We start from the raw sequence: 25,729 nt of genomic DNA, 5'->3' as shown, positions 1-25,729 counted from the left end.
ACCCCATAAGGCCCATATGTGTTGATGCAAGTGATGGCAGAAAATACATCAGCTGAGGAAATATTAATGTCAGCCATGAGGAAGTCAGAGAGGGGAAGTGATGGAGGAACAGCACCGGAATCGTCTAAAGTGGAATTGGAGGAGAAAGTCTGAGCGAAGAGATCTGCTTTCGCAGTACAAAAAATAGCTAAAGAGCCATCAGAGTAGAAAAGAAGAGGGAAGGATGATGAAGTAAAGTTGTGAGAAGGTTTTTGGCAAGGTACCAGAAGGAGCGGAAAGAATTCAAGTTGGAGAGTTGAGAGCATTTAGTACGAATGAAATTATTTTTAGCAGAGCAAAGAACAGACTTAGCATGATTCCGGGCACAAACATTAAAAAGATGTGATTCAGGGGTCTTCCCTGGAGAAAGGGGGATAGAATACTTCACCAGTATTCCTTGCTTGTCGTAATAGGCGACTAAAAGGGACACTTTTATCTACATTTTTTGCCGTCCCTCTTTCCCTTGCACTATGTCTGTCCTAACCCTCTTCATTTTATTTTCTTTTAGTTAATTTCCTTTCTCCAATGTCTGGTTCCTGCAAGACACTGGCATTGGCTGCAGAGTAAAATATTTTTCTGCCTAAGAAATTTTGATGAACTCTGGTTATGGAGCAATGGACCTCCACTCCATACAGCCCTTAAGTGGGCAGGGGGTGCTAAGAATCCCACGGTGTAGGAATAAGTTTATACATCCAAAAAGAACCTTAAGAATAGGAAATTGGAATGTTCGAACTCTCAATAAGGCTGGTAAAATGGAAGAATTTATTTCAGTGTTCAAGGAATACAATATAGATATCTGTGCTCTTACAGAAACGAGGTTGCTTGGGTTGATAAAATGAATTTGGAAGATGGTAGTACTATGTTGGTTTCTGGTAGGAGTGATGGAAATCATTACCAAGGAGTAGGCTTACTGTTGAGTAGAGGTGCTTGCAAGGCACTATGTGAGTTTGAGTCATTTAATAAGCGCTTGCTTTAAAATCTGACCATGGTAATATCAGTGTGGTGGTAGGGTACGCTCCGACAAATAAGGCTGCTGATGAAATGAAGGATGACTTCTATGAGAAGCTGCAGGATGTAGTGAATAGAGTGGCAAGACATGATGTGTTAGTTTGCATTGGTTATTTTAATGCGATTTCTGGTAGTAGTAGGGATGGCTTTGAAGATTGTATGGGAAAGGAGGGTGTTGGTATAAGAAACGAAAATGGGGTGCGATTTGGAAGCTTTTGTTTGGCAGATGACCTTACAATTGTTGGAACTATCTTTGAGCACAGAAAAATACATAAAACTACTTGGATTTCACCATGTGGTAAATATTGTAACCAGATTGACCACATTGCAGTTAGCAGAAGGCATAGGAGTTGTTTGCAAGATGTTTGCATAAGGAGGGGGGCAGATATAGGTAGTGATAATCAACTTATTGTGTCAAAGATTAAAATTAAACTTAGGAGAAACATTAATAGTAATTGTACAGGAGGTAATAAATATGATTTTGATGAGCTGAGAAATGATGAGAATACGAAGGAAAAGTTTAGGTGAAAATCTAGGAACAGGTTTCCAATCCTGCAGACTTTGATGGAATCTGAAGACAATTATATTAATCAAATGTGGAGAGAGGTAAAAGAGGTTTTGCATGAGAGTGCTAAGGTTACTATTAAGAAGGGAAAAGCTGATGTTAGATGAAACACTGAATACAATTCAGAAAAGGAAAGAGGCGAAGTTAAGAAGTGAAGAACAACATGTTGATGGCCAGGTAGTTGAAGTACTTAGAGCAAAGTACTGGAGGTTATATAAGTAAAAAGACTCGTTAGACGTGATAAGAGGAGGCAATATGATGAAAATGCAACAGAGACGGAAATTTAAGTTAAGTAAAAATGGCGGTCGGAGCATAAAGGACAGCGTATCAGGCCATAAAGGAGTTTAATTGGGACTAAAGAGACAAGAAAGAAAATACACGTACGAGATAGAAATTGCAATTTGTTGACTAAAGATTTAGATATAAAAGGAAGGTGGAAAGAGCATTTTGAATGTGTTCTAAATAGACCAATCCCAGCTGAAGAGGACATTTTGCCAGCCGAGAGAGATTTCCAGATATAAACAGGGGATACAACCTTGGAAGAGGCAGCAAAATCTATCGAGGAATTAAAGAATTTTAAGGCCCCAGGAGAGGATGGAATATTTCCTGAAATGCTTAAGGTGGAAAATGATGACTTGATCTATCCATCTATCCATTGCCAGACGCCTTAATCCCTTATACGGGGTGGCCACAAAAAAATCGCCTCCATGTCACCCTGTCCCCCGCCATTTCACTGCCCTGCTCCCAATTCACACCCTCCTCTTTCATATACCTCTCCACTCCATCTCAATCTTGGCCTCCCCCTCCCTCTTCCCCCCTCCACCTACTCACATACACTCCCCTCGTCAGTCTCTCACTATACATCCTCTCCACATGGCCAAACCACCTCAGTGTGTTTCTCCTAATACTTCCTATCACATCCACATCCACACCACAACGCTCCTTCACATTTTCATTTGTCAGTCTGTCTCTCCATGTGACTCCACAGGCTTCTCTCAAATAACTCATTTATACTGCTCTCACTCTTGACTTGTGTTCCTCCAACAACGTCCAAGCTTCACTTCCATACGTTAGAGATGGTATCACAATATTATCATGTAATAACTTTTTCACTTCCATGCTCACTTCCCTGTTTCTTATCACTGCCTTCAAAGAACCAGCAACCTTTCTTCCTTGTTGTACCCTTTCAAGCAATTCACCCTCCAAGCTTCCATCCTTACTTATCACACTACCCAAGTACTTAAATGCCCACATTTTCTATTTCCTCATAATCCAACCTCACTCTACATTCACTGAATACCATAGCTTTACTCTTCCCTGCATTCACCTTTAGATTCCGCTTCATACACACTCTCCCAAACTCATCCACCAAGCCTTGCAGCTCCCCTTTGCCTTCACTTAACAACACAGTATCATCTGCAAACAACAGTACAGGGAGTTTCCAAACACTGCCCTCTCTCACAAGGGCCACTCTAACATCCACTGCTCTACCTTGTATCTCTTGTATAACCCCGTCCATATACAGATTGAACAACCATGGAGACATGACACATCCCTGTTTCAACCCAACCTTCAAATAGAAAAACTCACTCAGTTCACTATCCACATGCTCTGCAGCCTTAGCACCCTCATACATAGTCTTCACAGCATTCAACAACTTCCCTTTTACTCCATATATTCTTAATACTTTCCACAATCCTTGTCTATCCACCCTGTCATATGCTTTCTCCAAATCCATGAAGGCCGCATACAACTTCTTTCCCTTCTCTAGACACTTTTCCACTAAAGATCTAAGAATGAAATATCTGATCTACACAACCTCTTCCCTTCCTAAAGCCTCCCTGTTCTTCTCCAACTAATTCCTCTGTTATTTCTCTAACTCTGTCAATAAGTATCCAATCATATACTTTTCCCATTACACTAAGACGACAAATGCCCCTATGATTAGTACACACTTCTATTTCCCCTTTTCCTTTGACCAGTGGAATAATTATACCTTACTTCCAATCCTCTGGGACTCTACCTTCCTCAGAGGCAAATCTGCACATCTTCCACATCCATTCTACTACAATATCTTCCTCATGCTTCAGCATTTCACAAAACATTCCATCAATTCTGTGGCTTTCCGCGTTTTAACTTTCTTCATTGCTTCTACAACTTCCATCCTACTGATTTCTTCCTCTCTTCTCACATTCCTCCTTCTCCCAGCCATTCCCCAGCCACTTATACTTGCATTACTTTCATTCTCTATATTCAGCAATTCCTTAAAGTGTTCTCTCCATCTGTTCACTTTTTCTCCCTTCTCCTCTAGTAATCTACCATTTTTATATTTCACTCCCCTATTAACTTCTTTGGCACCTTGTCTCTCTCCTTACCTCTTTCCAAAACATTTTCTTACATTCCCTCCACTTTACACTCAAGTTCCTTCCAAATTCCTCATCCACTCTGTTCTTACTCTCTCTTACTAATTTTTTCACCTCTCTCCTCCTCTCTACATATAACTCTTTCTTCCGTCTCTCAACTTCTTCCATGCCGCTGTTTCTCATCCACTCACTATATGTTTTCGTCTTTTGTGCCACAGCCTGTCTCACCTCTTCATTCCACCATGCTGTTCCCAGCACCCTTTTTCGTCTTCTCGTCACCCCACACATCACCTCACATGCTGCACAGATTTCTTCTGTGAATAACTTGCACACACCTTCCACGTCTCCCATCTGCTCCAGTCCATATTTACCCAAATGCTCATCCACATCCATCTTATATTCTGCTTTTTTCCCCATCCTCTTGTAACCATTTTGCCCTCCTTGTATGCATTAGTTCTTCTTGTCTTTCCCTTCTTCTATTCCTCCATTTCTTTTGGACTTTGATTCTGATCAGCACCAAGTAGTGGTCAGAAAGTCCTCTCCCCCAACCTCTATATACTCTTGCATCCATTACACACCTTCTCATCCTTTCATCCACACACACACATAATTAATTGCCTTCCGTTCATTCAATTCACCACCCGCCCTTCTCATCACTCGCCATGTATACCTGTGGATAATTTTGTGCCTGAAGAGGATATTCGCCATCACCAACCTCTTCCTGGCACAAATGTCCACTAAAGCACTGCCATTCTCATCCATCTCTGCAGGCACACCCCACTCACCAACTACTCCATCCACCTTCACATTCCCTACTTTTCCATTCATATCTCCAATCAAAAACACTCTCATTCTTTTCAAACTTTCCATGCGCTTCCACATTTGTCCAGAACTCCTCTCTTACTCTGCTTGCACGATCTTGCATTGGCGTATACACGCACACAATCACCCAGATTTGTAGTCCAGCTTTCAATCTTACCCACACACTCCTTGGGGCAACTGATCCGTACTCTCTTATGTTCTCCTTCCATCTGTTACTCACAACAATACACACTCCTTCTATTGCCATCTCATTCTCACCTACTCCTGCATATATATGCCGTCCATACTCCCATTCTCTCATACTCTCACCTCGCCATTTTGTTTCAGTTAATCCACATACATCCACTTTCGCCCCCTCAAGCAACTGGACAATCCCTTCTTCTTTCACCTCATCATTTGCACCCCTCACATTCTATGTAGCTATCCGTACTGTGTCCTTTGTTCGGTGCTTAGTCGTTACCTTTTGATCAGTCCTGGTCCGAGGATTTATATTCGTATTTTTAGTTAGTTGTTTTCCGGGAAGGGGCACTAACCCTCTGTCAACCCACTTGCTGTCACGTAGGGAACACGTGTTGGTTGGTTATAAGGTTACCACCCAGCACTGTAAATGCTTTCCTGGTTTAGAGGAAATCATTTTGCTTGTCACTCAACGTAGAGCTACCCTAAAAACAGAGTATCACTACACTTAGTGGGTGGATGATGAGCGCCCCCACCTACCACTAATGATCAATGGGTGATATTCAGTGTGCTTTAACAGTTGATGTGTTAGGAAATGGAGTTAGTGCTCCAAGGATATTGGAGTGGGCAAGAGGTGTGTGACAGGCATCCCATGTTATTTGTGGACAAAGTTAATACTGTAATTGAAAAATAGGCTTCAGAGAGGTACTGCCATACCACGTTGAGTGCACTGCTTCTCGTCCGATCAGCGAAGCTATGCAACGTTGGGTCTGGTTAGTACTTGGATGGGTGACTGCCTGGGAACACCATATGCTGTTGGCGTAATGTTTCTGGGGAGGCGGTGGCTCAATCGGTAGAGAGGTGGCTTGTAGTCCTAACGGACCCGGGTTCAAATCCCGCTGGGGCAGGGAACAGTTTAAGAATTTGAATTTCATAAAAATCAGACTTTACTGATCTACCAGAAGACCCGCCGACATGTCGTAAAAATACCCCCGCTAATACCAATACACTAGTCCTGTATGAGACAGCCCTAGCATGTATTCAGTATGGACGGTGGGTATTAGCGCCGAAGTGGTGACATGTAGAGGTGTGCGGTACGTAGGAGGGCTACTGGGCCATGAAAGCAGGCTGTGAAGCCTATGCCCAGAGTCAGACACATTAAAAAAAAAAAAAAGTGAGGGTGGAGATACTTATACTGTGGGTGTGTGGGCAAGCCACACGTGGTGGTGGGTCCCGGGTGGCTGATGATATAATGTATGGTGTTGACACCAGTCCAGATAACCTCTCAGATCAACACCTCACTTGCTAACCGTCCCTACACACACACACACACAGCAGCTACCAAGGAAAACAGACGTGGGCCGACACCACTCCATACCGAGCCAGCACGGCCAGTGGCATTACCTAAATTAGTATCTTTATGTGAGTCAAGCTCTGTACCAGGTTAGACTAAATGGTTTTTTATTATTAAAAAAAAAAAAAAGAAGAAGCTTAAACAAGGCTTGTTCAAACAGAAAAGAGAACCGAGTAGGGAAAGAATGCGCTCAGTCGCTGATTGTTTGTTTAGACTACAACTGCCCCATGGAATGTAAGTACTCTGTGCTTTTAGTATTGCAAAATGGCCACATACTTTAGTAAAGCAAATTTGGAAAAGAAAAGGGATAAAGGTAGAAAGCAAGATGATGATTTCTACCAAGAACTGGTTGAAATGGAGACTCACAATAGACTGGTTGAACGTGTACACAAACTGGAGATGGCTTTCCAGAATGAAATTGATGAAATAAAGAAGCAGATGCACTTGCAAAAGGAAGAAATAGAAAAAATAGGAAGGGATGTCAACAAGAGAGACACAACCATATGTGAACTAACAGTGGAATTGAGTACACTTAGGAGGAAGACGAGTAGAATGGCAAGTACCGTAGTCAACCACGAGAGTATTATGGAAGAGTTAAAAAATGATACAGAGACAATTAGGCAAGCAAGCAGTCTGATAGAGCAGAGCAGTGATATTGATAAGATAACACAGGTGAATGAAGCTGTGCAAACCTACAAAAATGATGTGGAAACTACGTATGCTGAAATGGTGAAAGTAAAGAAAGACTTAGAAACAGAGGCGGAAGAAAAAAGCATTAAAAAGGAAGTGAATAGAATAATCCAAAACAATCCAAAGTTAGAGATTCAGTAGATATCAACAAATCTATAGTAATCACTGGTATAGAAGAGGAAGAAGTAAAAAACAAGATCTCAAGAGACAAAAAGGAGATGGCAAATGTAATGAGCTTACTGAAAGAAGTATCAGAGGAAATCTGTAGTAAAGACATAGAGGAACACAAAAGGTTAGGGAAATACAAGAAAAGCAAATCAAGACCTCTAAACGTAACTTTCCAGAGTGTAAACACCGTGGAGGAGATACTAAAAAAATGCAAAGAATCTTATGGAAAAAGAGGAGTTCAAAAATGTATGGATAAAAAGATGCCTAACACAAGAGGAACTGGAATTACTGTAAGAGAAGAGGGAGGAAGCAAAAACAAAAAATGAGGGAAGATCAGAAGAGGAGAAGAACACATTTTTTTTTTTTTACAAAGTAATAGGATTGCAGGTACGAAAGTGGTACATAAACAGGAGGGAATAAAAAGGAGGAAGGTAGTAGAACCATGTCATGACAAGTATATAAACAGATAATAAAGTTGATGTACTCAAATGTGGATGGAATGGTATCTAAATTATTAGAGATGAATGATTATGTCAGAGAAAATGAACCACATATAATGTGCCTAGCTGAAACAAAATTAACACCAAGGATATCCAATGACATACTAAACTTAGAGGAATTCAATATATGGAGAAGAGATAGAAACTTTAAAAAAGGAGGAGGAATTATAATATTAACTAAGAAAAATCTAAAACTCAATGAAATAAAACTAGATATACCCTCACAAGTAGAACTGATTGCAGTAGAGATCAACACATCTGAAGGGAAAATAATTGTAGCCAATATGTACATGGCACCCAGATCAAACACATGGGAAAGAGACGAATATGAGGACCTGGCAGAGAGTACAGTTCAGAGTTTAAGAGCATTACTACATAAAATGGAAGAGAAATCGGAAAGAATTATACTAACTGGAGATTTAAATACAAATATAAATTGGAATGCTCTAGATATAATTAGCCAAGAAAGCTGTTGGGACCAAAAGCTCCTGGATCTCGTGCAAGAGTTTTTCCTAACGCAACATGTGAGGGAAACCACCAGAAAAAGAGGACTCGATGTACCTTCAATGCTAGATCTCATATTTACTAGGCAGGAAAATGATATTGACAGTTTATTATACCACCCTCCACTCGGCAAAAGCGATCATGCAGGACTAAATTGCAGCTTCAGGATAGCATATGACATTGTTAACAGCAATGAAAGTTACAAAAAGAGCCTAAACTATAAAAAAGGAAATTATCAAGACCTAAAGAAGTATTTCTTAGAAGTTGATTGGGAAAAAGAGCTTAGAAGACAAGATTTAAATGCTGTATATAAAAAATTCTGTGAATTTTATGAAATAGAAGTCCAGAAGTACATCCCACAGCACAAAGAAGCAGATAAGAAAATACAGAAATGGTTCAATACAGAATGTAAAAAATCAAAAGAAAGAAGAGATTTGTTGTGGAATAGATACAGAAGACACAATAGGCAAGAAACTATTACACAAGAATAAGGAGGGAAGCCCAAACACAGTTTGAGGAGGATATAATAAATAAAAGTAGTGATCAACCGAAGCTATTTTACAGCTACATCAGAAGCAAAACCAAAGTAAAAGTTATAATACAATCCATTACGGACGAGGGAATCACCTATACACAAGAGAAAGATATTTGTGAAGCACTAAACAAGAATTTCCAATCAGTTTTTAGAGATGAAAAAAATTTTGAGAGGGATTATGTGGAACATGCATGTCCACACATACTACCAGATATACAAATATCAGAAAAAGTAATACAGGAGGAGTTAAGTAAATTAGACAGAGGAAAAGCAAATGGTCCTGATGAAATTTCATGTTGGGTGCTACGAGAATGTGCAAAGGAGTTAAGTAAACCATTATTTTTAATTTTCAAGAAATCCTTGAGTCAAGGATATTTGGAAGAATGCAAATATTGTCCCCTTATTCAAGAAAGGGAATAGACAAAATCCACTGAACTACCGACCAGTATCACTGACCAGCGTTGTAAGCAAGGTATTAGAAAGGCTTATAAGAAAAGCTTGGGTAAATCATCTAGAAGAACACAATATGATAACAGAAAGACAGTTTGGTTTCAGAAAAGGAAAATCATGTGTTGCTAATCTGTTGAGCTACTATGACAGAGTAATAGACACAATACAGGAAAGAGAAGGATGGGTGGACAGTTTCTATTTAGATTTCAAGAAAGCATTTGACACAGTACCACACCAAAGACTTTTATGGAAACTGTACCATCAAGGAGGAATTCGAGGCATACTGTTTTGTTGGATGCAAGATTTTCTCAAAAAAAGAGAAATGAGAACAGTACTAAGGGGAAACTACTCATCATGGAAAGAAGTGACTAGTGGAGTACCACAGGGTTCAGTGCTGGCACCAATCATGTTTTTAGTGTATATAAATGATATAAACAGTAACACTGGAAATGAGAGCTATCTAAATATGTTTGCAGATGATGCAAAAATACAAAGGAGAATTACTAACACAGACTCTTGTAAAGAACCACAAGAAGAATTAAATAAACTTCATGAATGGAGTAATATATGGAAAATGGAATTCAATGTGGACAAGTGTCATATAATCACGTTTGGTAAAAGTGGAAAAAGACCTGATTGGGATTATACGTTAGGAAATATAACCCTACACACATCAGAAAGAGAGAAGGACCTAGGTGTGATTATCAATAACAGACTATCTCCGGCTGACCACATCAGTGAGAAGGTACGGAACATGTACAATATACACTGCTTGCAAATATGAGAATAGCATTCACATACATAAATGAAGACATGCTAAGAAGGATAATAACATCATTCATCAGACCAACCTTGGAGTATGCATCAGTAGTCTGGAGTCCTCATCTCAAGAAACACATAGACAAGATTGAAAAAGTTCAAAGGGCTGCTACAAGATGGATACCAAGCTTAAGGGATCTAAGCTACGAAGAAAGACTAAATAAACTGAATCTACCAACACTAGAGAAGGAAAAGAGATGACATGATAATGGTCTATAAATGCATATCAGGGAAGGAGAAAATAGACATAAATGATTACTTAACATATGGGGAAGCATCAGCAAGAGGACACTGCAAAAAACTGCATAAGAAGAGAGGTGATAAAGACGTAAGCAAATTCAGTTTCCCAAACAGAGCAATTGATCAGTGAAATGCACTACCGAATGAAATAGTGTGTGCCAAAACAATTCACAAATTTAAGGATATGTACGATACATATGGTTTAAGACACGGGACAGTACGAGCTTGACTCATTCCTGTAAAGATACAATTAGGTAAGAACAATTAGGTAGGTAAGAACACACACACACACACACATCACCCTTCCTCCCCCTCATACTGTAATTTTAACATGTTTCACATTTTCCAAGCTTTATCTAGCTGATATTTAGGAATTTCCTTCACATATGAATCGATGTCCACTTTATGCTGGAGTGGGTATGAATTTCTAAGAGCTCACAATCACTTTCACTTTGATTTCGAGACAATAACACAGAGCGCCTGGCACGCGTCCTCCGTCTCCACCACCCAGAACACTACTACTACAACTACAACAACTATTACTACTACCACTATTACTACTACTACTTCATAAAACCTAAAAACAAATATTGCAAAGAAATAGTTATTCATGTGCTGTCCATAATCGAAAATATTTTCTGCTACAACAGAATTTTTTTCCTGTGATTTGTAGTTTTTCATAATAAATATACACACATGAAAACTTTCAGTAAAAAATAAGGCACTAATTTCATCACGAAACAAACTTTCTGCTTCCATTATTCACATAGACACGGTGGTGGAGCGTGACTTGCTGCACCGCACTTCTCCCTCTCTCCTCCACCTCCTCCTTTTCTCCATTCCACAATGTTTTCCACAATAACAGAATTTTTTCCTTTGATTTGTACTTTTTCATCATAATAAATTTACACACAAAAAAACTTTCAATATAAAATATGGCACTGATTTCATTGTGAAACAAACTTTCTGTTTCCATTATTCATGTAAATAGACACAGCAGTGGAGCAAGACTTGCCACACCATGCTTCCTCCTCCCTCCCTCCTCCACCTCCTCCCTTTCTACACTCCCTACCTCCTCTTCCATCTCCTCTTCTGTGCCAATATCACCCTCTCCAGGATCGTCAGTACCCTCTGAACCATACCCATCATCAGAAATAGCAGATGAACGTATCAGGGAAAATGATGGGCACACAATGGAGGACTCACGTGATCCACTCTCCTCATGTGATGCATAAATATTGACACTCAACATGGTGGTTGCTTTTCTCAGAGGAAGAGTCACTTTCTTCACTCACATTTGGCAATATTGAGACCTTGAGTTCTCTCCCTATCACACTGTCACTAAGGCCTTTTCTTTTCTGGCCTTTGGAATTCATTGGTGTTAAAGGTGGTGGCTGCGGGCCTCAGCCAAGGATCCGGACACAGGGAAAACTTTTTGCATAGGTCGATCCATTACGGAGGTAGGCAGGTAACTGAAGCATGACTCGGATGCATTCAGGAGGTTGCCAGTGGCTGCATGTGGTGAGAATAACTTGCAAAATATTCAAACAATGCTGTGAAACACTAGATCATGTATACATGCCACCCAGACATCCCCAGGTCGTCACATATACATGTCTGGATGTGATGGGTTAATGAAGTGGTTTGTACACTGCCAAGTAGTTAACTGCCGAGTAATCAGTGCCACCAGTAAATGAATGTTTCCAACTCGCATTAATATACACCATCTAAACTATAAAAGTAGCTGTGATTCTCTGTGTACATGATTGTGTGTGTGTGTGTGTGTGTGTGTGTGTGTGTGTGTGTGTGTGAACTTACAAATCTTCCTGCTGGCAGTTCAAGCTTGGTGGACTTTTGGGTAAGTTCATGGTCAGATGAATAGGGTGTGTTGGTGGGTGAATGAATAGGTGGACAGAATGGGTGGGTGGAGTAGATGGTATGGAAGGACAAGGTGAGTAACTGTATAGGTAGAGAGACAAGGTGGGTGGAGTTTGTACAGTGAGTAGTGAATGGATGAGTAGGTGGACGGGGGGCTGGGTCATCGGTGGGTGGGTGAGCATACAGGCTTGATGGGTGGGTGCAAGCTGGATGAGGCAGATGGGGAGGGTGGGGTTGTAAGGTGGGATGACATATTGGGTCAAATGAGTGGAGATGATGAGCAAGTGGGTAGGTTTGGTGGGTGGGCCAGGTAAGGCAGGTGGGTGGAGTGGGGTGGTGAGTGGGCTTTATGGAGGGATGGGTGAGCTTTGTGGGTGGGCGGTTGTATGTGTGAATTCCCATTGGATAAGACAGGAAACAGGTTTACTAGACTTGGTGAATGGGTAGGTATATGCACAGTGTAGAGAGTCAAACAGTGCATTCATTTCCAGACCAAACTGAGGTAGGTTTTGTGGAGGTCATCTATGATTGATCGCCTTGATCCCTGATGTCTCCCGGGGACTCACCTGGGTCATGGAGTCAGGACAACAGTGTATCTTGAACAGCCTAGTGTGCTTTATTACGAGTGAGTGAGATATGTTTACCCTCAGTTAAGTTTGGAAATGAGTGGCCTGGCCCGACCCGACCTGGCCCTACCCAACTGTCACACTAACAGAGGCTAATAACTTTACTCCTATGTGAGGTAGAGTTGAAATTCTTTCTTCTTGTGATACATTCATTCAATAAATTTTGTTAATCAGTTTAAAACTCACCCATGAAGGTGTATGAATCCCTTGAAATTTCAAGTTTTCCAAAGTAGTGTTAGGTTCTAATCTGTGAATGCTTCCATTACGGTGTCAAATTTTAAAAGAATTTCCATCATAACACTGTGTTTTTTGGCATCATCTCTTTCAGCAAATATTGGAGATTCTGCCTATAATTTTACACTAACATTTTTGGTGAATTCACCAAACGATAATACCTCATTTCTGTATTTAATCATCTCATCAATAACCAAGTCTTTATCATTTCAGCTTTGTCGACAAGGCAGGTTGACAGCAAAGATTGTGTGTGTGTGTGTGTGTGTGTGTGTGTGTTTTATGTGTCTATGTTGGCGGATGTGACGAAATGTCTCTCATTCCAGTATGTTTTTCATTGTTCAGCTACCATCATGAAGAAATAATATATCAGAGGAAAAATCGTAATATCTGGGCACTCGCTCGCTTGTTATATGCTCACAAAGCACATTTTAGTGGTGCGAGCTTTTTTGAGTTTATAGTAATTTTCACTGTGCTCAGTGTGTTTGGGTAGTCTGGGAAGGCATCCCACGATCATTATCTGAGATGTGTTCACATACCAAATGATAAAATCACCAGCCTAAAGTCGACACATTCGTGTGAATGGAGGGACAATGTTTCTTCCCACGGCCGTGTCTGTGAAAGGCATTTCAGCTCGGAACAATATGCAGGAGATTTGCAAAACAAGCTGCTAAGGACACCACCGCCCAAAACAGAAAGGTTGCTAAAGCCTGGAGCAGTCCCTGGTCAAAATCTGCCTGCAAAACAACAATGGAGTATGTAGTGATTGAGTAGTTTGAAACTGAAATGTACTCGAATAATAAAATCAATTCTTTGGAAATTGACGTTCAATCAGGAACATAAAATGGTCACGTAACATATCTATAGCAGTCTTGTCTCCAGACGAAGTATCACCAAGAAACCATAGTGTGTTTGTAATATGCTAAATAAATTACTGTGAACCCAGTCATTTCAAACGTAATTCTAAAGCAGCAGCATTGCACCATGTCTGTTTTCTACCAGTCTATCTATCTATAGCCAGGCGCCTAAAACCCGTAAGGGGTGACCAAAAACAAATCGCCTCCATATCGCCATGCCCCCTGCCATATTGTTGACATGCCCCCAGCTCACAACTCCTCGCTCATCTACCTCTCCACTCCATCCCTCCATCTCATCCCCGGTCTCCCTCTCCATTTCTTCCCACCCCACTCACATACACTCTCCTCGTTAGTCTCTCACTCTTTATCCTCCCAACATGGCCAAACAACCACATTAGGTTTCTCCTAATGCTTTCTATCACATCCACACCACGACACTGCTTCACTTCCCCATTTATCAGTCTGTCTATCCTTGTAACTCCGTTTGCACCTCTCAAATAACTCATTTCCACTGCTCTTACTCCTGATTTGTATCCTTCCGACAAGGCTCATGCTTCGTTTCCATATGTTAAAGTTGGTATCTCAATGCTATCATGCAGCGAATTTTTTTACTTTCATGCTCACTTCCATATTTCTTATCACTGCTTTCAAAGAAACCAGCAACCTTTCCTTAATAAATGACCACTCTACCTTAAGATGCAGAAAAAGCGTACCAGTTCAATTCCTTTAGTTTGTTATCTGTACTTTCTCTTACAATTATCAGAGTGGTAAATACATAAGATCTTACCCAAACCGTGTGTCGCCCATTCATAGTGCCAGGCAAGGATTATGTGAAAGTCACTAACCTCTAAGCCGCTGTCTCTTTGATATGTAATTGAGTATGTGCAAAAATCGGATAAATGTAATACAAACTGGATGTGACGAGATCTTACCCAAAGTTTGTACTGATACGGTAAAATGAGTTAGAAATAAAATCTTGTTTCCATTAAAAGGAGAGGTTCAAGGGCATTATATATTCACATGGCCTATATATTCATTCTACAATAATTATGATATACTGGTTATGATGACAGTTCAGCCATATAGTTCAGTCATAAGATGGCTCAACTGTGCAATAAAACTGTTAAAACAACGTATTGGCAATGTTGTTCCATCAGATCGATCTAGACTGTGTATGATTATTGCTTGTAATGTGTTGCAGCTATGTCCCATTGGAAAGAAGCGCACCATCTACACATGGTAACGAGAGCCTACCACACTGGCTGCACCCTCCCGTTGCTCATAGCTGCATGGCGCAGTTTCCAAAAGGATCCTGTCCAACCACCCCAGTTGATGTGGGCCCAATCACCCTGTGGGCCAGAATGGCAATTGGAGATTTAGCCTCTATTCTCGTGCTGGGCATCGAATCTTCCCAACAGCTGTAGTATTTGACTGCATAAAAGGAAACCAGCATAGTTGTCGTATATATGTTCATGATTATAGATAGTCTATTGTTTTATACCTCTGGATTACAGAAGATCCTGTTTAACACAAAGGCATACGGGCTAATCCTGTCTCCAGACCAAATTGACCATCATTATCAACAGCAATAGGAGCAGCCTATAGCGGACTACTGCAAGAAGGGCTCTCCTAACTGTAACCTTCAGATTTGTGTGTGTGTGTGTGTGTGTGTGTGTGTGTGTGTGTGTGTGTGAGAGAGAGAGAGAGAGAGAGAGAGAGAGAGAGAGAGAGAGAGACTCAGGACATAGTGTTAATGCCTGGCAATCTTCCTGCAAACATTCACCGCCAGATGACACCATTTCGGCACTAACACCCACCGTCCATTTTAGCCTGTTTCATACTGGTGTATTAGTATTAGTTTGGGTGTTTTTGTGACATATCAGCAGGTCTTATGGTAAATCATCATGGTCTGTTTTTAACAAAAGTTATACTCCCTGCTCTCTTTCCCAACCAAGATACAAACCCGCTTCCATTGAAAAAGCAGACCTATCAAGTATGCCACCGCCTCCCCCATTCATTCCTAGTAAACTGATGATATTGATTTCCCTACCAAGTTCTCTTGTCTCTTCCACTCATTTCATCTGCAGGTTTCAACTCTGACCTCCATTTGTTCTCTTAATAAAAAGTCCAGCCCATGTCGATTTCACCCTTATAATTTTGATTAATATATCGCTCAACGTTTGTGTCTATTCCTTTCCATCAAATACAAACAGATTAGTAGTCGAATAAATTTATCTAGGCTATGTATAACCACATGACTCTGTACGGACAATATATGAGGCAATGTGTTTTTGACTAAAAGACGTACGAATTCGGCTAATTTTCCCACCATGTTTGTTAATAATATATAACATCATACACCATAGATGGATGATAACAGTTTTCGTGTGCCATTTTCATCTGACAATACCTTGTCTGATATTCACCCTCTCCTTCACTAGTACAGATATGTTGTTAAAGTAGCTGTATAGATAAGGTACACTTAATGGCAATACTTTAACCTAGAAAATCTATTTCACGTTATGCAGCCTAACTGCATATGAACATAATGACCGTGGCTCAGAAACGGTAATTATGGCAGTTGTCTAACAAGGTTAATTCAGTGCTTTCTAAGACTCCTTTAGGCAGCTTGTTTACGAACTAAACATAACTATAAACTATTAGGTATCTAATATTTAGCCCACCCATCATTTGCAGCAAACACAGCTTGCTTTGTTGTTCGTTCCCCTTCTTCTTCCCATGTGTATACAGTTATCCCACAGCTTTTCGATGGGGTTCATATCACAACCCTTCAAGTCCAGTAGTTCCAGGTTGGGGTGTTCGTCAAACCATCTCTGGACCACGTGGGCTGTTTGCACAGGGCATTTGTCATGGGCAAACAGTATCCGCCCAGGAAAAGAGAAGTCCTGCTCACAGAGTAAAGGCAGAAATTCCTCTTCAAGAATTACAAGAGACTTTGTTGTTGTAAAGGGTCCGTCAATGAGAGACACAACCCATGCCAAGGAGAAATACCATCCCCACACGTTAAGCAAGACATGCTTGCTACGTTCTTCTTTCAAGATGTTTTGACCGTTGTATCTGTTATTGAAAAAGCACGGCAAATGATATTTGGTGCGTTGTTACACCCGTGCGTGTTACGCAAGGGGGTATGTGCTTGGTTAATTTTGGTTCGTCTGTCAGTCCTTCCATTTGTGTCAATATTTTGAAAATCCTTCTGAAGAAAATATCACCAATTAGGAACACGTATTGAATTATGGTTGTATCCTAAGGTCATATCTCATGTGCATGGTTAATTAACTTTTTTTTTATTTAACCAAATATAGACCAAATATGGTAATAAAGTTAAGGATGAGCAGAGGATGAAGTGAATAAAGTGAATAATATTTTAGAACCGTTGGCCTGAGGTAAGAGACACAAGGCAATGGCTATGATTCGGTCCTTTGTCTGAGCTAGCTACTTGATTTGGACAGAGCCTGGGAGGAGCTAAAATCAGACGAGGAGGAAGTGATTGTATTGCGAGGAAAGTAATTAAAAGGTCAGTATCATAAACAAGGTCAACCTAGACGTCTCTGATCAAATTCGTATCAATATTCGTCGAATGGCTGAGGATTTAACGATAGTCGGTCGAAGGTAAAGGTTACAGGATACAGTAGGTTCAAAAGTTACGACCATAGACCAATTGTGTGGCACGGATGTTGCACTCTGAGCTCTCCATATTGTTTACTTTGAAACCAGCTTTGCATGCATATGAAATGTTCTGATTTACACAACAGGCTTAGATGTCATATCAAATACCTAAGTGGAATAACCACATATTTACATTCAATAAACACACACGTGTAATGCTTTATGTAATACTAAACCTGCTGATATTTTTCCTTCCTCAATGTATCATCCCGTATGTTGCTGAGGAGAATGTTTTTTGTCGGTGAATATAAAACAAGCCCAGTAAATACAGTAAACATCTCCCCTCACAATGTCTAGGTGTAAGTTGCTGTTTTTTTGGCCGGTGTCCTGTAATGAATACCATCGACAACTCACAGTCTGAGCAGTCACATCTAGCTGTAGTTGTTCTCATACAGCCGCCGCATTGGTAAAAGGATTATTTCTGCGGCTTCTTGTATCTGTCAATCATCTTTGGCCGTGGTCTTCCTTGGTGGTCATCCCTCCGGTTTGTTGTTCAGGTTTCTACTTTCTGCCCAACACGTCAGCCATAATGAAACTGTTCTCTTTCATATCCATAGGATATTGCCAATCTCCCTCAAACATTCCACTTTCTCGCTTGCCAGCAGTTCGACCTAGAAGGACGAGAGTATCTTCCAGACAGTTTATAATTTATATATCTGTGTTAGGTTTGAGATAAATATTGGCAACGTCTTAAAACTGTAATACAAACAAATTCAAACAATCATTAACCTTAAAAGAATATCCATCAAAAAGACGCGACTTAGAAGTTACGAGTTTCCCCATTATTCCCACTTCCCCCTGGAGCGTCCTGTGGCACTGCGGACTGGTGACACACGACTAGGGTAAGTTCTGGGGTGAATTGGCCTGGGCGACGGGAAGAGAGAGAGAGAGAGAGAGAGAGAGAGAGACTGCCAATAGGAATAGCTTAATGACAGCAGTGAGGTTGTTAAGGCAGATAACGACTATAGCTTTAAGATAATGAGTAGATTCTGTTACCTTACTCCCTGAGCCAGGTGGTGGGGGTAGAGGACCTAGCTGTTTTCATGGAGAAGGGCAGAGTTAGAAATGTAGGGGGTTCAAGGGAGGGAGCTGGGGGGAGGGGATGGGAGTGAGTTTCCAGCAATGAAAGAATTGACAGAAAGGGAATAGAGGACTATGTTTTATGAAAACGGTAGGAGCCAGTAAACACATCTTCGTATGACGTATTAATGTTATAAACAGAAAATGCCATTATACACTTCATGGAAACACTTTGATTTTCACATTAAAAAAATCGTTGATGAAGAGTGTGCTCCACCATCTGGCAAGGCAAGACAGGAGCAATTTTACGGTGTGTGAGCACCGACTAGATCAGTCAATGATACAGAAATCTCTTTATATCATTTGGTTATCACTGCAGTTGAAGTTTATCTATCAATGCAATGAGCTATGTCAATAATGAAAAACACTCGTACATATGGTTACTTTTACCAGTCTTCTAAATATATGATTCGTAGGTACGTGTCACTTCCAGACTTATTGGCAACCCATTCATTCATCCTCCTAGATACAATTGTGTGAATACGTCACGGGCTGCAGGCGTACCAACCGCTTGACCCAAGCTACACTCTTATACTGTACCAGATTCACATGTTGCCGATAGTACCTGTAATATGATCTGTCAACGATAAATCCCAAGAGAATGAAACCCATGTTTCAAGATTAGCAGGATTGAGCTGGATATTATTAACAAAGGGTACTCCTGTGGGAGATTTTGACGTGTGTGTGTGTGTGTGTGTGTGTGTGTGTGTGTCTCTCTCTCTCTCTCTCTCTATATATATATATATATATATATATATTTACATGTATAATATATATGTATACTAGAGTGAAATACGTTTTAATAATTATGAGTACTCAGTTTGCAGTACATATTAAACCTGCACCGTATTATAATTACAAATGTTAATTGTGTTATACCTAAAATAATCTTTCTCTGCCCAACACCTGGTCTGTTTTCGCGTGAACAAATATCCAGGAAAATGGATAATTTAAATGGATTTATATGTATGTTATTTATTTACTTTCCTTTTTCTCACCTAGACTGCAACGAAAAGAGAACGAACGGGTGGAATAATTACCGCAAGTGCGCTTCACCTATCATCAGCCTCAAATAGCAGACAGAAATAAATGCCAAGACGTGCCAATATTATCAGTGTATTTATATCATGAATCCTCCCTCACTCCTCTCTCTCTCTCTCTCTCTCTCTCTCTCTCTCTCTCTCTCTCTCTCAAGGCAACAGTGTATAAATGCAAGAAATAATGCAGAGTCCTGGGATTTATTTCGCGAATGTGATCAGGAGGACACCAAAGGTAATATTGCAACTTCATTTAACACTAGCAGGGGTACCCGACGTTGCCTGGCCAAAAAGGCGAACACTCTAATCCTCTTTGTTCTAGTTCAATCTTTTTTGCCACTCCAGAAAGACCATGATCATCTAATGCATTTGAAGAGGGATTACAAGAGGTCCAGGAACTCTATACTTCAGCTTTCGCAGACTAACGCCCAGTATTTGTGCGCACGTGTTTACGATTACTGGTGGCCTCAAATGCCCTCGGTCAACTTCACATAGCCTATGTCCGAAATGGAGGCCATGCGAGTCTCCTTGCCAAAAATTGGGCTGCTGGGTCCAGTCGTTCGAGCATGTACTACAGGTGACCTCAAATGCCCTCCTACCTGTGACCTTAAATGACGTGGGAGGTCAACTTCACATAGCCTATGTCCGAACTGGAGGTCATGTGAGTCTCCATGCCAAAAATTGGGCTGCAGGGGCACCCGGCGTTGCCTGAGCCAAAAAGGCAAACACTATACTGGTGACCTCAAATGATCCAGATTTGAATTTGGACTCCCTAAAACCATCCTTGAGTCACCCTGATTCAGAATATGTATGGGTCTGGGGATCTCTGGCCCTTGGTTTGGGTGTGATTCAAGGATAAATTAAATAAAAATGCAGCTCTTTTATATATCTGTAGGCTACTGTAGATTATTATGGCCACATCTAGACTATGCCGGGCAATTTTGGTGCCCGTCCTATAGACTTGATATAAGATATAAATTCGTAAGAAAATCTACAGAGGAGAAAAGAAGACACATGATGTTCGCAACCTTTCTTATGAACACAGACTGAAAAGACTAAATCTGCACTCACTAGAAAGGGGAAACTTAGCTGAAATGCTTAAGCGGATAAAGGGAATAAACAGCAGATATATTACCAAAGTACTTAAAGTGAGCATACAGGATACAACTAAAAGTAATGATTTCAACCTAGATAAACTCCGTTTTAGTAATGAAATAGGTAGAAATTGGTTTGGTAACAGTTGTGGACAAATTTCATATAATGCTTAGTGACGTAGTTGTTGTCCCTTCTTTTCGTTTCGTTTCGTTTTTAAAGGCTCCAACATGCTTGCATGTGTCGGCCTTGGTCACCTAATGGCGGCTCTCCACGCTGCACGATCCATTGCAGCCTCCCTGTTCAGTCCCTTAACCCTAAGGTCACACTTAATGACTGAAGATGACTGTCCCTTCCACTGAGAGTTTCAAGCATTGGCTAGATAGGCATACGACAAGTTAGAGTTAGATATAAAAATTCTCCTCATCACAAGTACTAATTCATTCTTATTCCCTTTCAAGGTACACTGTGATAGTCTTTTCTCTTTTTGCACTTTCCTATAGAATGTCCAGCAGTTTTTACTTGCGGCATAGCCAGCAGGTCAGTAAGTGGCTAGAGTTCCTCTCTTCTTCTTCTGACAGATTTTATTAAAAAGAGGCCTTTTGAGACATAAAACTGGTACCAAATAAAGTAATTTGACATGGAGAATCCAAATCTGCCATCAGCTGACACCTGAGGTGGGGCCATCTAGCGAAAACTTTAGTAAAAGGGCTTAATTTAAGCCTATTGAGACATAAAACTGGTACCATATATGGCTATTTTACATGGAGAATCCAAATTTGCCGTCAGCTGACACCTGTGGAGGCGCCATCTAGCAGCAACTTTAGTAAAACTTCGTCATTTAAGCCCATTGAGACATAAAAGTGGTCCCATGTAATGACAAGGCTAGTTACCTTTTGCAGCAAACTGTTTGAAACAAGAATCTTGCGGCAGGTTCCAGAGCAATTGTACTCTTGTCTGCATGGTATTCCTTCCCACACTTTTCTGCAGGTTTCGGCTGGAGGGTTTGGTGGGCGGGGGAGACCCTTCTTCTTTACCTTCCTTATATTTTTCTAGTAGTTTAGTCACTTGTAGGAGCTGGCTAGGATGGGCCAACTGGCCTACTGCAGTAATCCCCTCTACTTATATTCTTATATTCTCTCTCTCTCTCTCTCCCTCTCTCTCTCTCTCTCTCTCTCTCTCTCTCTCTCTCTGACGGAGTGCCTTCAGTCTGCACTGCGTTTGTAAATGAGGCTTAGTGTGGGTCGGTCCTGTTGCTCGTTCAAAGACAGTTTTATAGCAGATGAAACGATGTTTGTGTCTTTACTATCATTTGGATCACCATTAGCTTAAATCATGTGAAGCACGGGCAAAAATTACTGTAGAAAGGAAAAGGCAGGAAGCCGCAAGTTCAAGTGCGCCTGTAGTCTACCAATTCGAAGTTGCTATATATATATATATATATATATATATATATATATATATATATATATATATATATATATAGGGTATAAAGTCACATGTACAAATGGTCAAATGAGGAACTAGTAATAGCAATTCTTTATAAGGAGAAACGAAGGGGTTCTTTGGATATGTAAACAGTACAAAGCCCATCAGAAGCACGACTGACACATTGCCTGACATGAACAGAGGTTTTCGAAAATCCAGCTATATGTAACAGATATTCTGAATTCCCACTTGTTATCACTATTCACGTACGAGCTGGAAAGCATCGTACCTTAACCATTTACTATTCATGTTGCAGAGACTTCAAAGAATGTTCAGTGAACCAAGGGAGAAGGCAATCCATTTTTGTCACCCGCCTTTAGCAAGGCGGGGCTATATGTTTTTTTTTTTCTGTGTGTGTGTGTGTGTGTGTGTGTGTGTGTGTGTGTGTGTGTGTGTGTGTGTGTGTGTGTGTGTGTGTGTGTGTGTTGCCAAAATATCTCTGAAAGTTGTGGACGAATTTTCACCAATCCTTCAAGAAACTGCTACTATGTTGATGTGCAGAGGCCTATTTTTCTTGGTGAGGATTTGATCAAAGACGAACGAATACCACCCGCCACCAATTTTTACCTCGCTCGGGATGGAGGTATTGTTTTCAGTCGAGTTTGTTTCTTTCTGTGTTGTTTGTTAGCAACATCACGGAAAAACAGCGGAATGAAATTACGTGAAACTTTCAGGATATCAAGGCACTGGCCCTAAAAGGAAGTGATTAAATATTAGGGGTAATCGAATGAACTTTAAAGGTCAGAATCAAGGTCATGGATATTCAGAGGACTCTAACTTAAAACCGGTTGATGATAGAGATATTTACTTCTATCACATTACAGGAACTCTCATATGGACTTTCATCTGGCACCAAGAGCTTTGACCTTGAGTGACCTTCAAAGGTCAAACTCAAGATCACAGATATTCAGGGAGCTATACCTTGAAACTGGTTGAAGACAAGAGATGTTTTCTATAATCAGTATATAGGTAGTGTCATACAGACTTTCATTTGGCACCATGACCTTTGACCTTGAGTGAATTGACAGATAACGAGTTCCATTTCATTTGCGCCATTACCTTAGACTTTAATTGTTTACTGACACTAAATGGCAGTACCGATATAGTGTCTAACAGCAATAAAATAACTGCTGTTGGGCGAGGCTTGCTGTGCCTGGCACCATTTGTTTAATATGGATATGATTTTTGTGAAACACGGTGGCAGAATTATATAAAATTAAGTTTTTATCGTCCACCTTCAGCAAGGCGGGGCGACATACTCGTAGTTCTTATCTGTGTGTGTGTGTGTGTGTGTGTGTGTGTGTGTGTGTGTGTGTGTGTGTGTGTGTGTGTGTGTGTGTGTGTGTGTGTGTGTTGCCAAAATATCTCATCTTCAAATTTGGTTTGTAAATAGCTTGTACCTCAGGAAACAACAAATTTTGGCGGGCGATTAGCATTTGGCCCCTGAATGCTTTTGTTTCATAATGCCTAGAAATCCTGCTGCCATGCCTTGTTTCTTCTTCAATATCCTGGTAAATGTATGTAACTAGGCTCCCCAGCACTTGGCTGTTGACTTCAGTAAATCGATAAATACAGAAGTGACATCGGAATGAATGGAAGCAGGTGTGACCCGTATTTTTGAAAGGGCCGAAGCACCAGTCAAACACCACAGTACTTCAAGGTGGATGGAAAGCTGATGATAGGGAGAGCTGGAGCTCCCATTTGATCAGCCCATGGGACTAGCATCTGACCATCCCCCCTAGCTAGACTTTTTCACTGTTTCAGCAACACAGAGAGTAGGCCAGCATAATCTACTATACAATTTCCTCCAACTATCAACACCAGACTACTCGTACATGTACATTACACACCACTCTTCTTTTCTTTAAAAAAAAAAAAAAAAAAAAAAGGCATCTCAGCACAACAGTCTTGACGTACTCAGGGTGGAGGACCAGAAAAGCCCCCACCATCCGGTTCTCTCCTGGTGAGAGACAAGAGATATGCCTGATACCACTGTCTGACTTATCCTACGACAGTCACGGTGTTTCCCCTAATCTTCTCTCTGCTGAATACCATCTCTTTTCCTTTAAACCTCACCTTGTCTTCTTTACTGAGACTCAGCCGCCTGAGGCGACTGATAACAAACCCTTCTCTGATCCTCTTACTTTCTCTATACTCACTTCAGAGACAAAGGTGACTGTAGTATGTATGTGCACAACAACATATCTTGCTCACATGTTCCTGAACATTAATTTTCTGAATTCTTTACTCTTTGGCTTAGGTTATCCTGTCATATTCTGCTTTAATATATCTGTGTGCTTGTGAGCCCGGAAGAGCATCAGTGTGACTGAATGAAAGGTGTTGTCGGAACTGATGCGGGTGAAAGCGAAATTTGGACATGAATTGTGGGTATTCGTGAGTGCACATGGACCTGGTAGTGAAAGGGATGAAGAAGTGAGAGAGTCTTTCTGAACGATGATGATGAGTGTCTGCTGAGTTTTTGGGCGAATGTGAATGTGGTAATGGTGGGAGATCTGGATGCTACAGTGGGAAATGTAGAAGATGGAGGTGTAGTTGGTATGCATGATGTGCCTGGAAGAATGATCATGGCTAAAGAATGATAGGGATGTGTGTTGAGCGAGAGATGGTGATTGGAAATACCTTGTTTGAGAAGAAAGATATTTATAAGTATACATGGGTGAGACAGGAGGGTGGAAGGGTTGTTTATAAAGCATTGGTGGATTATGTGGGTGTGTCCAGGAATGTAAGAGGAAGACTACTGGATGTGAGAGTTTTGAAAGGGGAGGGTGGAGGTATGTCTGACCACTTCCTGGTGTAGGGAAAGTTGAGAATAGGTATGAGGTGGGTGAGAGCTAGGAGACTTGGGTGTCACAGGGTTTTTTTTTAAACAGTGAATTCGACAAAAGGAGAGAAGGTTTGAGTATCAGGAGAAGCTGAAAGGTGAACGGAACACAGTGAAAGATCAGGAAAATAGCAGTGTGAAGGAAGGATGGCAGTTGTTCAAGAGTGTTGTGGTGGGGTATTTAGAAGAGGTGTGTGGTGTGAGACTAGAGGGTGGTGGTGTAAGAAAGGGAAGTGAATGACGGTGCGAGGAAGTAAGTATGGGTGTAGCTGAGAAGAGATATGCAAATGAAGTGTGGCTGCAAAGCAAGGATGAGGTGTCATATGAGAGGTATAGGGGAAAGAGGAACAGAGTGAGAAGGGCTGTGTGTGATTCTAAAATGGCAGGAGATGAGAGGTGGGGTAGGCGGTTGACTGAAAATTTTCAACGGAATAAAAAAGTGTTTTGAAAGGAGATTAAGAGGGTGCACAAGGGAGAGTCTGGGAAGGAAGAGTGAGTAAAAGCAGAGGATGGAAGGATGTTAACTGAGATGGATACAGTAAGAAAGAAATGAGCAAAGTATTTTGAAAGATTGTTAAATGTAGAGGAGGAGAGAGAGGCTGAGATTGTGGCAGGTGGAAGGGAACAAGCAATAAATGTGTTGGGAGAGTTCAATGATTCTTTGATCACGATGGAGG

At 40.8% G+C, this 25,729-nt stretch overlaps 1 protein-coding gene and 1 pseudogene across 1 annotated transcript in view; one reads left to right on the top strand and one right to left on the bottom strand.

The window, feature by feature from the left end:
• LOC145391155 (sodium-dependent multivitamin transporter-like) overlaps nucleotides 1-25,729 on the bottom strand; it is a 116,692-nt gene that overhangs the window by 19,707 nt on the left and 71,256 nt on the right. The window lies entirely within an intron of this gene.
• Nucleotides 5,678-5,796, top strand: LOC145391275 (5S ribosomal RNA; annotated as a pseudogene).

This window comes from Coenobita brevimanus, chromosome 17, assembly GCF_032717465.1.
Source record: "Coenobita brevimanus isolate Jiangsu-jjx chromosome 17, ASM3271746v2, whole genome shotgun sequence".
NCBI lineage: Eukaryota > Metazoa > Arthropoda > Malacostraca > Decapoda > Coenobitidae > Coenobita > Coenobita brevimanus.
The sequence above is the reverse complement of the archived record's forward strand: the minus strand, read 5'-3'. Positions and strand labels throughout refer to the sequence as shown.